Raw genomic sequence first — 16,313 nt, forward strand, 5'->3', positions numbered from 1 at the left:
GAGTTCTCTATTCCAGTGAATTAAAACAACAATTTCAACACGTTTAGAATATATATTATTAATATATTCCAGTAACAAACTTACTTGCAGTAGGTCGGCTAGTGACCAACACTGTAGCATTAAAGGGTAACTAAGATCAGTTTTTTTTTCATTTACAACAGATTTGATAAGTTGATCATAAATAGAGTTTTTTTCTCTTTGTTCAACTGGTAAATCACCCAAAACCATCAAAATCCACAAAACACCAGCACCATTAGTTAGTATTTATTGCAATTTTCAGCTCTGTCATATTAACGGCATCTTGGCATAGACTTTCTAATAAAAGACTGTCCCAAAAAATGCTGCTTTTTTAAATTTTTCTTCTCATAAAGCAATTCGAATTACTACTGTAAACTTCAAGATGTTTGATTGCATGGTTTGCCCATCTCTTAACAAGTTCTTCAACAAATGTAGTTTTAAGGCCAATGCCAGGGGTTCCCTTCAACAAGGATAAATTTAGTGGGCTGGTCAAAACAGGTTTAAATAAATCGTCCATTTCTAAACGCTCTTTCATATGTAAAATTTCATCGACACCCATGTTTTTAAAGTGTCCCTAACGTAAATTTATCAGCAGAAGGTTTAGTTACGGATCCATTTTAACAACAGCTAAAGGGGTAATGTATTTTGTACGTTTGCCAATGCGAGGGTATTTGTCATGAAACTTGTGGATTGGACTCTGGAATATACCTTATGCTGAAGACATAAAGCATATTGTTTCTGGATTGTTACAGGCCACAATATCCAGTGGTTACTCCTAATATAATGCCTAGAGTAATTGGAACTAAATGGTACTGAATGATAACTTGCTTCATTTTAGATAAGTTAGTAATCATTTCTGGTGCTATTACAACTGATGTATCATCTATAAACACAAGTGTAACAATGATCTTAAGATGCTATATATACTTACCTTGGACTAATACTTTTTCATAATCGCGTCGGCGCAGTGCTTATCTTACTAATGACTTTTGATCTCAATGTATCCACAATTTGTTTTCTTGTTGGGTGAGAATTAGTGTTCAACCACAACTTGAACATTTCTCTTGTTTTGTAACGATCATTTTTCTTTGATTGGTCCATACTCTCTAATTCTATTGGATCTAACCCCAAGTTGACCACCAAAAGCTCCCAGTTGGGACCTAATCTGATATGTTCACATAACTCTGCAAACTGGTTTTTCATCTAAATACTGCTTGACCGTCCGTTGTCAAGCCATAGAGAAAGAGAGTGTGTGGCTATATTTTATTAATAATTAGAATACATAATAGTGCAGAACATAACAGAAAATTGTTGAATGAAGTAAATTATCATAAGATCTAGAGAAAGAAAAAATTAGCAATAAATTGATATCATTCTATTATATCCAATACTGCATTACCTTAATAATAGTTTTGGACTCTGTCTAGATTTAGTTAATGCTTATAATGGTGTGTTTTGTCTTGGTTTGATTAGCCAGAGTAACAGTCTACTCTCAACATATGAAAATAATTTGATATTGCAAATTTATCCTGAATTAATATTTAATAATATTTTACAAAACAAAAATTATTGTCAGTTTGATGATATACTAATGGTAAGTATCTATGGTGGGTGCTCTTGCTTCAGAGTTGAGAAAAATTGAAAGGTCTCCACTCTCCAGTCTAGTCAAGGAGAGTCCAATAATAAAAAAGCACAGTTAGCACACACCTACATTTTTCATCACACTAGTAAATTGAAGTGTTTCAATATCATACGTGTGTAATAAAAAAATAAAATTTGTGTGTATTGATAGACACTAAACCCTAACTTTAAATTGTTTAACAAACAGCAAATTCAAAATAATAAACGTTAATTTTAATGCCTAAATATTTCCTTGGATCATTAGAGAGAGATTGCATTTTTCGCATATTTGACATTAATAAACGCGACCACACCCCAATAATTAATAAACGCGACCACACCCTAATATTGGCCACACCTTTTTTTCCTGCCTGGGTGGAGTTGCCGCCTATGGACGGGAATATATCAAGAGCACGTGCATACACCTAGCAAGGAAACGCGGTGACCACCATTATGGCGGGAAATATCAACCACTAGCACACGCCTGACGAGCTAAAAATTACATAGTTGTAGTGTGCTGCATTTCCCGCCAAATTGTCACTGGTTTGTGGCCTTGTGTTTGTCAAAATGAAGTATGACAGAGATGTCTTGATAACATAAAAGCACTTCATGTTGTAAGCTTATACTAAGTCACAGACCCCCGTGGGTCTTCGTCGCAACGACTCGTCGTTGATTGTTGAGTTCTTCGATGGATTGATTCTTCTCAGTTCTGATATTTTGATTGTTGAGTTCTTCGATGGATTGATTGTTTTCAGTTGTTTGATAATTTGATTGTTCAGTTCTTCGATGGATTGATTGTTTTCAGTTGTTTGATATTTTGATTGTTGAGTTCTTCGATGGATTGATTCTTCTTAGTTTTCTGATATTTTGATTGTTTCAGCTTCTTCGATGGATTGATTGTTTTCAGTTTTCTGATATTTTAATTGTTCAGTTCTTCATGGATTGATTGTTTTCAGTTCTGATTGTTCAGTTCTTCGATGGATTGACTGTTTTCAGTTCTCTGATATTTTGATTATTCAGTTCTTCGATGGATTGATTGTTCTCTTGACGAAAAAGGTGAGTCGCTCTCCTGCCTATTCTCTTCTCTCTTCTTCCTTCAAGCCTTCTTTCCTCTTCTCTTTTTATTTTTTATTTTTATTTTTTTTGGGCTTTCAGCCTATACACCATACACACACTCATACAATCCCTAAAAATCATCTCCCCCTGCCGCTCGGCGGCCCTAAAAAAATTTTTTAATATCTCAGGCCGCCGAGTGGCGGGGGGGAGCTCTGATCTTCTAGGGTGCGTGTGTGTGTGTGCTGTGTGTGTAGGTTGGTAGTCCTTTTTTCACTTCCTCTGTCTCTCTTCACTCTCTATTCACTCATTGTCACCAACAGTTCATGACTACTCTCTTTTCTTTCCCTGCAGGAGCAGCACTGGTTAAAAAGGTGAGCTGTCTTTCCATCCATCCATCCACTTTCATCCACTCTTTGATGATCCAGTTGTTATTCTTTCTCTTTCTCCCTCTATGTTCTCAACTTGTGGACTGGACTCTGGGAACTGTCCATCTTCTCTTTCTACTATTGTTGAACTGGAGACCTTCACTGGACTTCTTGGTGGATTGGAGAACTTCACTGGGACTTCTTGGTGGATTGGAGACCTTCACTGGATTTCTTGGTGGATCAGAGACCTTCACTGGACTTCTTGGTGGGATTGGAGACCTTCATGGACTTCTTGGGGACTCTTCAACTACAGATACAGTTTTTATTTTATATTTTTTAATTTGAAAAAATATTTTTTTCTTTTTTAGTTTATAGTCGTTTTTTTCTCAATTCTCTCTTTTATGGTTTATATAATAATATTCTTTCTCATTTATAGCTTGTTTTTTATTTGTTATCTTTTATAGTTTTATTTAATTGTTTTTTAAAAAAAAAATTTTTTTAAAGTCAATCTTAAAAAACATTTTATCTTAAAAATTTAAAACATTTTAAAAACATTTAAAAAAAACTTTTAAAAGTCAAATCTTAAAAAACATTTTTAAAAGTCATCTTAATCTTTTATAGTTTTATATTAATTGTTTTTTTAGTTTGTTATTTTCTTTTAAAACTATTTGTTTTCTATTTGTTTTTTTTTTAAAGTTTTTTTAAAGTCCAATAAAAAAAAAACACTTTTAAACACTTTTTTTAAGTCAAATCTAAAAACATAGTCAATCTTAATCTTTTTATAGTTTTTATTAATCTTAAAAACATTTTTAGTTTGTTATTTTTCTTTTATCTTTTATAAAAAAAACACTTTTTAAAACACTTTTTTAAAGTCAAATCTTAAAAACATAGTCAATCTTAATCTTTTATAGTTTTTTATTAATCTTAAAACACATTTTTAGTTTGTTATTTTTCTTTTATCTTTTATAGTTTTATATTAATTGTTTTTTAAAATATTAATTGTTTTTTAAAAAAGTCAATCTTAAAAAAATTTTTTTTAATGTCAATCTTAACTTTAATTTCAAAGATATTAAAGTTAATTATTATTCAATTCAATTAGAATTCGATTTCTTGAATAAGTTTAGAATTCAGTTTTTTTTGAAACTGTAACTTTTTCAAACTGTAATACATCTTACTTTTTATCTTTAATAATACCTTATTTTTAATATCACTTCTTTAATAACCAACTACAATTACCATTGCTGTTGTATTATTATAATTATACTGATTGTTATTACAACATAATATTATATGCATCATTTACTCCTTAGTTTTACAAGAAACAATTCTCTAATTTCAATCATATTATATCTTTTTTACAAAAAACTATATCATTAATTGATTAATGTAGCTTTCCCAAATAGGATTACATTAAATTTTGTATGTCTATATACCTCATTATAGTGTTCATGTTTTTAGTGTTTTATTTGGTATAAAATTTGACAGTCCTTTATATACCAAACATGCTAAAAGTAGCAACCATCTGACTTGGATCACCTTTAAATTTGACTGTTCCATCATTCCATGTCCAGATAATTAGTAACTTCATTCGATTTCCTTTTAAAATTTTGTTAAATTCATTTCATATTTTATTTTTTTTAAGTTTTAAAAAATAGTTCTAAATCAGTTAGCTTTTAAGATTATTCAAATTGAACATAATGTTTTCTGAATGTAGGTTCCTTAAAGTAAAGCCTACATCATGTCTACATTATCACTTGATGTAACTTTAATATAAATCAATATTATTTAAACCAATTCTTTTAAAAAAACAAATGACATTGTTTTTCTACCAACACTTTATAATTTACTAATGGAGGACAACTCTCATATAAAGGATATCATAACATTGTCTACTAAATAGAGTGGTCCTATTAAATTTATCTACTTAGCAAAAGGATACATAAATATTTGCCTTGTTGTGAACCAGAAAGTGTCCATATGGGATCAAAGAGAAAATGAAGCCTTTAGGAATAACAGTTTAGTCTCTGGGGTTCCAAAGAGCAACAGAGAGAGAGAGAGAGAGTGAGAGCAACAGAAGGATGGAACACACAGACATGTTTACTTGTAAATCAGGTTGAGTTGTAATCCAATGTTCCTTGTAATGCTACTAAATTAATAATTTCTTGTTTGTTGATAGATTGTGTATAGTAGTGGGTGTGGTTTCATACTTATATTGTTCTAAAGATTGTTCCACTTGGTTTTTAACAGTCATTGAAGTAATATTAAAATCAGTGATAGACTAACCAGATGATACTGCACATGAGATATCAATAATATCATGTGACGTTGACCCACCTCACCTCCTTGATCAACGACACAGGACACATTAAGATATTTCGATGTTGGTTCAGCATGACAATAGTGCACAATTCATAATTTTTCAGTCTTTGATCGTACATACCACACCCACTGAAAATAGAAACACTTATAACTTATTGTAAGACAGTAAAAAAGAAACTGAAAAAAATATTAACTAACTTGTCCCCAACTTCTTCTCATAGCACATTTCTCCTTCTCTCATTGCTAGTTTTGTCAGCCTTTTTCCTAATGCTTCTCTTCCTATTAGCAAGACAATTTAAGGCATAAGTTCAATTTTCTATGTAGTTTATTGCTTCATTCCAATCTTCTCTCTGCTGTGACATTGCCTTTTGACACTTGAAAAGTTCCCCAGGTGTTTAAAGCTCTCCATTTAAGTAGACCCAACCTAAGAAGTGATAAAAATGATTGTATGTGTCGAGTTCCATTTCTCTTCACCAAATTATTAAGTCTGACACCCGCGGGTCCAAGATGGAATTAATTTTGCAGCCTTTTCGTTCAAAATTTGGACTTAGGTCCAAATTTTGCACCAGGACCAAATTTTTCGTGACAGTCCGTTGTCTAGCCATAGAGAAAGAGAGGTGTGGCTATATTTTATAATAATTAGAATACTAATAGTGCAATAAAACTGAAACTATAACAGAAATTGTTGAATGAATCATAAGATCTAGAAAAAAGAAAAATTACCATAAATTAATAGTCATTATATTATATCAATACTCCATTTACTTTAATAATAAGTCCAGCTGCTATTGTATTTCCTCCATATCTTAACATAAAACGACCTAACTCTTTACAGTCCTGATATAACTCAACACAAACTGGTCTTGATAACTCTATTTCTATAACCTGAACAGTTCTTTTGTCAAACCATCTAATAAAGCATAGCTGAGGTACTGGGGAAATGACTTGATAAATCTACCTTGGTTTTTTCTTGATGACTTCTCCCGAGCTCTTATTTAACTGACTTATTAATTTCTTAATGACAGCTGGTTCGCTTACAGATTGATAATGAAATAATACCTTAAGTGTGTGTGTGTGGAAAGAGAGAGAGAGAGAGAGGGTCATAGACAATTCTAAATTTTACTTACAGGATATCCAATAGTAATTGGTGCTTCTATATTGAGCACAATAATTCTAGCTCTTATTAAACTTGTTATACTAACTGGTATCATAGGTGGACATAACACACTACCCAATCTAATGAAGAGATCAATAGAGTCATACAGAGGAGATACTCACGTTAACTTGAGTGATCAATACAGTCAATGTCAATACAACTTGATCTCCAGCTACTGACCATTGAGATGACTCATCGTTAATAGTTATGTCTATCAAATAACAAAAAGTACTCTCTCTCTCTCTCCTATTCCTCTCTCTTACTTCTTACAGATGCTAGTTCATTAGCTGGCAACACTAATACACTTTCTCCACATTGTACATAACCGACTCAATTCTTCCAGCAATATAACCCCTGAAGCTTGACCTTAAAGAACACTAAATAATACAACAGTATACAAAGGAGAGAGAGAAGATACCTTTAAAGATATCTGCCACACAACATCTAAAGGTTTATCTATTGGTCTTTTAGGAGGTCTAAAGTTATCTATAGTGATATGTTATGAACACCTTGAAGTTAATGGACACTAATTACCTATACATTCTATTAGGGTTGGTCCCTTATACCAAGAGTCTGAGAGAGGAACATGAAGATTGTCTCCTGTAATTCCACTACAAGGAACATATGTCACATCTGTTTCTATATATACAATAGTCATTATTATAATAACTAGTAATGAGGCTTGCCTTAAATCCTGCTGTTTTAAAAAGGTTTTTAATGTTGTCATAATCTCATTAAATCTGTCTTTAGACATTCACCTAATAATATTACAATACTATAATATATACTTGTGTTATATCACTGACTGTGTCCATTTTGTTAACAGCAACTACTAACTGTGTTACTCCAGTGAACGTACTAAAAATAGCATGTTCCCTCGTCGACCACCAGACTCAAACCCAGATTCAAATTCACCTGTAGCTGAGTCCACAACGAGTACAGCAACATCAGCCTAAAATAAGAGATAAAGATGGCCGAATAAATTAATCTTACTTGTGCAGCTCTGTTATCATATTGGGAATAAAGTCACGATGACCAGGCGCATCAAGAAGATTAATTTTGAGACGATGCGTTTCAAATGTTGCTGTGGCTATGTCCATAGTAATACCCCTGTTAATGACGAGAATTATTATAGTATTAATATTGATATACGATTTTCTCTCTTCTCCTGTCTCGTCCAAAACCCAAGCATATAAAAAATGAAGCTTTGCCAAATTTTGAGACTCTTACTTCATACCTTAATTGAGGGGAGTGCTATGATGTCATTATTTGTAATGACTAACTTGTGCATTGCCTTCTTTGAAAACACAACCCAATAGATATAATAATGTCCCATCAACGTACTTTTACCAGCATCAACAGGACCTAAGAGATAAAGATGTAAATATATCTATCTACATCCATTCATCCATCCATCCGTCCGTCTATTCATCTGTTTATTCATCCTTTTGTCTGTCAATCTTTTTATCAATTTTGTCTTTACCAATACTACTAAATTAATTTGTGGTTTTTCCATTTGTTCTCATCTTCTTGTATTCAGTTAAAACATCAATCTAAAGTTTGAAGATAACAAACAGTTTAATAAAAGATTTTGATTACCAATTGTTTTGCCCTTAGATGAACTTCGTAATAACTGAGGTTGTCGAGAAGGTGTAACTGTAGAAGTTGGCGTACCTCGACCAGATGAGGGTGAAGGAGAACGAGCAGGACTGGACCCTCGGCTAACAAAGTTAGAGACAATATACAACAAATACATATTATTATTAATACCTCCAATTATCAAGAGGAGTTAAATCCCATTTTTGGATTTGAGGAGGAGGACTAACAAGTACTGTTGGAGAACTTTCAACTACACAAGAAACATGTAATAATTATGTTAGAATAAAAAAGACGAACATTTATTTTCTTTTGTAATGTTTTAAAATATATATATATTAATAATAATATATATAATAAATATTTATTATTATTGTTTGTTTAAATCCTTTCTGTTGTTTGGAGTCACATGATCATCAGGTGATGGGTAGAGAAAATAAAACGAGGACTAGAAAAATAAGAGTTAGCTATCTTTCGAAAAACTTTGCTTTTACGCTTTTCAATTATTTTTAAAACTTTAGTATCAACGCAAGATTACGAATTAAAACCACACTTATCATAGATAGAGATCTTTTATCATTACTGACGGTCACTTTGTGATGAGAGTCTGAAAAAGAATGTTGGTTTTCATTGGTTGGGTATGGCAACATCTTTGACCAAATTAGCTGTGGTTGTATTGAAAGTGATCTACTCATTAAACTAGAAAGAGTTGCCAAAGACTGAGACTCAGGTTGTGTGGTATGGCATTAGTCTTGGATAGAGTTTCAAGATCAGCTAATGATGGTTGCTTCACAAACTGGAGAACTTTGTTGAGCAACAAGATCTGCTAAGGATGGCTGTTGACTAACTATTCCAGTAGATCTGTCTAATAAGGATTGCTCAGCAGTTACAGTATTAGATATTTTGAAGTTATTAAAACCTGGAGGAGGTTGTACCTTAGCTCTGATCAGACTACAGCTATTATTACTAGCCACTGCTGTTGGTTTGCTTTGTCATTATGTGATGCTGTATCAAGTCATCTAAGAAGTTTGATTTGTAAGAACTAGTGTGATATTGTTGGTTCTTTTACTCCAAAATGTTTAGGTTATGTAACAGCTCAGTTAATGATGGCAGCTGTTCTTTGGAACTATTGAACTGTGAGTTTGGTTTGAAAGAAGGAAATGTAGTTGAGATGCCATCTCTCCTAATGTTGGTTGACTTGACAAAGCAGCATTACTATCAGTAGTTGCACGATGTGACTGCACTAACTCTCCTAGTGTTGGTCCCACTTGACCAAGGCAGCATTACTACCAGTAGTTGCACGACATGTGACTGCACTAACTCTCCTAGTGTTGGTCCACTTGACAAAGCAGAAGTACTACCAGTAGTTGTGTGACGTGACTGCACTAACTCTCCTAGTGTTGGTCCACTTGACAAAGCAGCATTACTATCAGTAGTTACACCGATGTGACTGCACTAACTCTGCCTAGTGTTGGTCCACTTGACAAAGCAGATTACTACAGTAGTTGTGTGATGTGACTGCACTAACTCTCTAGTGTTGGTCCACTTGACAAAGCCAGCATTACTACCAGTAGTTGCACATTTGACTGCACTAACTCTCTAGTGTTGGTCACTTGACAAGGCAGCATTACTACCCAGTAGTTGTACGATGTGACTGCACTAACTCTCCTAGTGTTGGTTCCAACTTGACAAGGCAGCATTACTATCAGTAGTTGCACGATGTGACTGCACTAACTCTCCTAGTGTTGTCCATCTTGACAAGGCGCATTACTACCAGTAGTTGCACAATGTGACTGCACTAACTCTCCTAGTGTTGGTCCACTTGACAAGGCAGCATTACTATCAGTAGTTGCACAATGTGACTGCACTAACTCTCCTAGTGTTGTTGTCACTTGACAAAGCAGCCATTACTACAGTCGTTGCACAATGTGACTGCACTAAACTCTCCTAGTGTTGGTCCACTTGACAAACAAGCATTAACTACCATAGTTGTGTGATTGACTCCACTAACTCTCCAAGTGCTGGTCCACTTGACAAAGAGGGAACATCAGTAGTATGTTGGCCTACTGAAGATGTTTTGCAAACAAGTCTTTCCAAAGCAAGATGGTTAACATCTCTAGCAACCAAGGAAGTGATGAATGTTCTTTCTTATCCACAAGTCCAGCCATAGGATAGTAAGTAGATTCATTAAGTAGATCTAGCCAATGAAGGTCCAGATGTATACTATCTACATTACGAGGGGTTAGTATAATATTGGTACCACGTGTCTGAGTGCTTGGTTTCAAGGAACCACACCCACTTTTGACATTACATTGTGGCATGTGTAAATAATCACTTGTAAATGTATATGAGATAGAGAATCTACCTTGCCAAAATTGAATGAGAAAAAATAAATGGTTGTGTAAGTGTGAGTGTGTGCATGTTGTGAGAGAGAGAGAGAGATCAGTAAGATCTACTCTATAACGACTAACTTACCTTGTGCTGACGTAATCTTGATACTTTGTACTATTATGTTGTGGCACTTGCTGAGAAGTAGTCTTTTTAACTTCAGTACTTATAAACCCAGCTGTATCTATAAACACATATCCACACAATAGATACAATAGTAACATACTTACTAAAAAGAGCCTTACCATGTGACACAACAGACGGAGGAGCATTGACTCCTGAACTCTTACAAGCCCACTAGTTCCACCAGCTGCTAGTTTCTTTGGTTTAGCAGTCTCTAAAGTTGTATGAGGTGATGTAGACTTCATGTAACTCTTAAATATATTCCTGATTGAGTATCTCTGTAGATAGAGAATTGAGCTGAACAAAGGGAAACAGAAATCTACAAATAAATCCGTACTATCTACTTACAAGCAGTAGCTGGTGATATAGCGACATCTTCGTCGTATGAGCGACCATAGACATCATCAAATCTCTCTCTGGTATAAAAGATAGTCACATTGATCATTGAGCGCCTAATAATGCTAACCTTCATTAAAGTCTAGTCTTCTCACATTTCTATGTCTCGCCATTACTTAAATGTTAGAATGAATAACCCAAGAAATAAGAAAAAAAGAGACGAAAATTGAGGAGGATATTTCACCAAATGATCTCGAGTCAACATGGTTGGTGTGATCACCTGTTGCCACGCCCATAACCACGCCTTAAAACGCGCCCCCCCATTTTAAAATCGTCGCGTAAGGGTCAAATCCCAAGTCTCAAGACATCTGTCAAAGGTATTAATCTTCTTTTTATTAACAATTTTTATATAATCTATCAATTAATTATTTTTAAATGCAGGCGAGAATTATTTGCATTCATCAACCACAATTTCAAATCATCATGTCTCCTTTCTTCTTTGCACTAAATGTACATAGCAGTATGTCTTATGTACCTCATCTATATGCGCAAGAGTATGAGAAGCCAACCGAGTTATCTTTAAGGCATTACCCATTGGTTTGTTATTTGGTGGAACTGTCAGTTTTCTTCAAGACAGCCAAAGTACTAGCTATCAAAAATATGAGCTTTCTTCCTCGAGTTTACACACTAGGAGTTGGTCTCATATTCTCTTGTCTTAGCAATGTCTACTCCGAGTTCTCATCTCTCTCTGTTTATGGAATGATCAGCTATGCTATTTCACTAGGATATACATTTATGGTTTAGCGTAGTATGACCCTCTTCTTTGATCTTAATATCAATGATATCGTAATTTAGCTGCCATCTTTATTATATCAGGAATCATCTATCTGTATCTTCTACCAAACTTATCAAAGTTACTAGCGTTCTTTGTTGCTGTTTATACTATCCTAGACAGTCTGTTTCTCTCTGTCATGATATTGATATCGTTCAAAGTCTCGTTCCCTCTTCTTTATTTGGGTGCAGCTGGTGCCACATTTTGTATGTCTCTGATATATTCAGGCAATACATTTATGGCGTCGTCCCTTACCTAATGCCTCAGGTTATTATTATGAGTCTGTATTACATGGCTACAACTAATGATAGCTGGATCAGTACTTTTAGTTATTGCTTAATTTTGTTTTGTGTTAGTTTTTAAAGTTAACTTTGTAATTAGTTTTGGTTTCCTTTTTTCACTAAATAACAAAACTTAATAATTAATAATTATTAATAGTTCATTATTCATTGATTATATTCACCACACCTAGTTTTGGATTTATCAAATACAAAACAATATACTTTTGACGAGCCGGTAGTTAGACTCTTTACCTCTCTCTCTCTCTTCTATTGAACTTGTTAATTCATAAGAAGTAAGTGGATATACTTAGATTCCTATTCTATGAAATTACCGTCAGTAGTGTGAGTCACACCCTTTATTGCTAAACAGACTAGATATTATATTATTACTATTGTGCTTATTAGTTTCGTCTAGGTTTGTATTGTGATATGGCATTGTATTATGAATCAAATAACTCTGCATTTATCTCATGCTTATCATCCCCCTTCACAGAGTCTGATCAACATGGAGCTATTCCATCAAGTAGCTGCACTTGTTTACGGAATCCTCAGCTGTTTTTACATGTTCTTTATGATGAGGAGTAATCGGAACACCTCAAAGCGTTCACAAGATTTTGCCACTAATAGTAGCAGCTGTTTGTGTTATGTACACAGTAACAGGAATATTGCCATTTGATATAAAGTCTCCATTTTACATCCTAAAATGAACATGACCCTATGGGAACTCCTCTTCTCCATGATTGGAGACATATATCTTGTTTATTCCCTCCCTTGTTTATCTATGGCTTTTGTCTTTTTGCATAGCTCATGTGTTTTTAATATTCACTTTGTCTGATGATGGATTTCTTTTTTTTCAAGTTCGGACCACCAGAACTGATGTCTCTCCTTTGCATCAGTATTATCTCCCTTAGCAGTTTATTTTTATTTGCTTCCTAACTCAAATGTGCTATGGCTATCCCAGGTTTTATTTACTGTTTCCTGATTACCATTATGTTTGGAGTGCTGTCATGCAAGTGCAGAAACACATCTCTATTGTCCTCAGTGTCTGGAGCATTTGGTGCTGGTGTTTTATCTCTGATTTGGTGTGTTGTCTATTAATAAATATGGAAAGCAAATTCCAAGGCTGATGTTATCATTATGACAACATACATATTTGCTCAACTTGTTATTCCATTGTCTGTTATATATTCTGAATAAGAACACACTATATAAATTATAAAACATTGTTTTATTAGTATTGATTTTATTTACATTCTTGAAGACTAGTAAATTATGTATACTCTCTTTATAGTCATGACCTATGGAAATAATTTTTTTTTAAATTGCTGAGAAAAATGACAAAACCATATGTGATCATCATCTGTTACAATGATATGATAAAGGTATTATACAACAAAAATAAATCCTTTAAAAAATCAGCTACACACTTCACTAAAGTATTATTAATAATATTATTATGTTATTAGTATTATATGTAGGACAAAACTAAACATTGCAGCATTACTTTTTAAAGTATCACTTCTTAGTTGCAGCAGCTCTTCTAGGAGTTGACGAGGCACTTCTTCCAGATGAAAGAGTAATTAGATCTTAAAGGAGTTGGACGAGGGAAGGCTCTGTTCAGATGAACGGAGTATTAGATCTTAAAGTAGTTGGACAAGGGGGAGCTCTGTTCCAGATGAAAGAGTATTAGATCTTAAAGTAGTTGGACGAGGAGAAGGTTCTTCCCAGATGAGAGAGTTTTTGATTTTAAAGAAGGGGGAAAGAAGGAGGTTCCTACCAGATGATGGAGTATTAATTTTAAGATGAGAAGGAGGTTTTTCTGTATCATATGAGATGGTATTAGCACTTATAGGAGATGGATGAAGAGAAAGGTTCCCTACCAGACAAGAGGGTATTAGCTTTTGAAGTACGTAAAGGAGGGGAGAGGGGAGTTCTCTATTAGATGAATGGGTATTAGACCTGTATTAGGTGGAAGACGACTACTACTAAAGTAGGAAAGATGACATCATATACAATATCTTTAAATATTATTATTTGATCACTTACTTGTCAGTTTTAGATAGGGTTACTATTTTGTTGTGTACTCTTCTATCAATTAAAACAATTTATTATAGTTATATTAAAAAATCATTTTACATCTTACCAGGTGGGTTATTAATGTTGTCCTTGTTGTTTCAAGTTTGGATCTTATCTGTCTGGAAGGAGTTTCATATTGATTTGCAACAGTATCCTTGTTGCGGAATGGAGGTAAACGATATGATATAGTCTCTGACAACAAGCATACAATAAAATGTTATTGATCATAAGAAAGTCATATAACATACATCAGGCTCCTCTACTGGCCTAAAAAAGTGATAATTTTGATAAAATGATGAAGTTGTGTTTCCTATAAAACAAAAGCAGGATTTCACAAATGTACTGGTGAGTAATTAAATAGAGTTTCTATATGCTGTCCATGTGATATTCACATGTCAAGTGTCATTGTTATGTATTTTAAAGCATACCTTAACATATCTCCATGATGTACTGATACATGCTGATTGATTTCGCGTGTTTTTTCGTTCTTGGAGGGTCTAGAAGGTCTTAAAAGTCTTGGGAGGTCTAGAAGGTCTTGAAGATGAGAAGACTCCACTCTTCTCCCATTTCAATTATATTAGCATCCTATAATTTCAAACAGATCTGTACCACAATGGTGATGTATAATATACCTTAGTTGCAGTTAGCTTATTGCTTCTTTGGTAGCTCCCTGTCACCCCAGTATACCTAAAATTCAAGTATAAACTGTTTCTGTTATAATTAGGGGGTTTGTGACATATGGTAAAGGGTCTAATGCCCACCTGCCCTCTACCACCATAATATGAGGCATCTACTGTTGCCCATTTCTTTGGACCTGGGTTCTCTTCAGGCTATATGAGTTATTAAAATTACAAAATTAATTGAATTCCAATACACAGGTTTTTTATATATTAGGTACCTGTTTAGGTTCTCAGGAGGTTCAAAGGTTTAGGTGGTTTAGGTTCTGGTTCTCAGTTTAGGTTCAGATGGTACAGTTTAGGAGTCCTTGACCAAAGTTTTCTAAATAAAAGAAAAAGATATACATTAGAAGAGGCATAAATAATAATTTAGGGCACATGTGTCTACTAACTCTAGAGATAAGGAGTAGAAGAGGAAGTCTTTATATAATAAAAAAACCAGATGAGTCAAAACAGCACTATCATATTATTAGTCCCAATAGACCAATGTAAGATCCATGTGCTGCTAATCCAGCTTTAACAGGCTGATAAAAGTAAACAAACATCGGAATGATTATAGTATAATGGTTTGGTTATGAAGGAGTAAGTATAGACATCAATAACGGATATTTAGACAACCTTACCTTAGTTGTACAGTCATTTACATACATTGTGACATTACTAGAGATATAGGAGATACATTGAGAGTGACCTGTAGTAGAACTTGTCTTTATATAAATAAAGAAAAACACTTAGATAACAGAGAATGTAGAAGTGTCAAACACTCACATGGCTTTTTTTAAATTGTGGGACTGAACAAGTTATTTTATCATAAGATATATCCCCAACAGTGCTAGTAACTAGTACATAATATGTAGTGAATTTAGGTATCTTATTAACTAATGTGTACTTTGAAATTCTGTCTCATTAAAGAGAAATCGACATGCTGTCATGTTTGGATTAGGTGTGTGGGTAAATCCTTGTCCTGGAGTGTTGTAGTCAAACCATCTTGATTAATACAAACATTAACAAGATCAGCTGATATATCTCAATACATGTATCATTAATAACCTGATATAATGAAAATTATCATCTTAATTATGACAGTCATTGTATACCTGATTAATAATTGATATAAGGTATTGAAAATCACTACAAATAAATAATTCATTATCATTTTGTACAAGTGCTCTTAACTATAATAACAAAAGAATTATTAGCTGTTGTTTGTGTTATTACTATACCTGTTTGTCTGTCATCATTACCTACTTCAATAGCAAATATGGATGCCCCTTTCTGACGAGCAATTTGAGCCTGTCATTAATCATAGATACAATACATTAAATGCTTAATTGTGGTTAAAATGTTACATGTGTATATTTAATGTTTATCTAGAGAAAGGGCTAGCCCATTGCCTTTCATTCTTATATGTACTAGGACATTGATTGGGTTATAGGAAGTGTTCCTAATAGAAGGCTGATAGAACATGTA

The 16,313-nt window shown here is 33.7% G+C and overlaps 1 pseudogene; it reads right to left on the minus strand.

The window, feature by feature from the left end:
- Positions 1–7,068: 7,068 nt before the first annotated feature.
- Positions 7,069–10,886, minus strand: LOC121392811 (annotated as a pseudogene).
- Between the last annotated feature and the right edge of the window lie 5,427 nt (positions 10,887–16,313).

Source organism: Gigantopelta aegis, unplaced genomic scaffold (genome assembly GCF_016097555.1).
Source record: "Gigantopelta aegis isolate Gae_Host unplaced genomic scaffold, Gae_host_genome ctg4589_pilon_pilon, whole genome shotgun sequence".
Classification (NCBI taxonomy): Eukaryota; Metazoa; Mollusca; class Gastropoda; order Neomphalida; family Peltospiridae; genus Gigantopelta; species Gigantopelta aegis.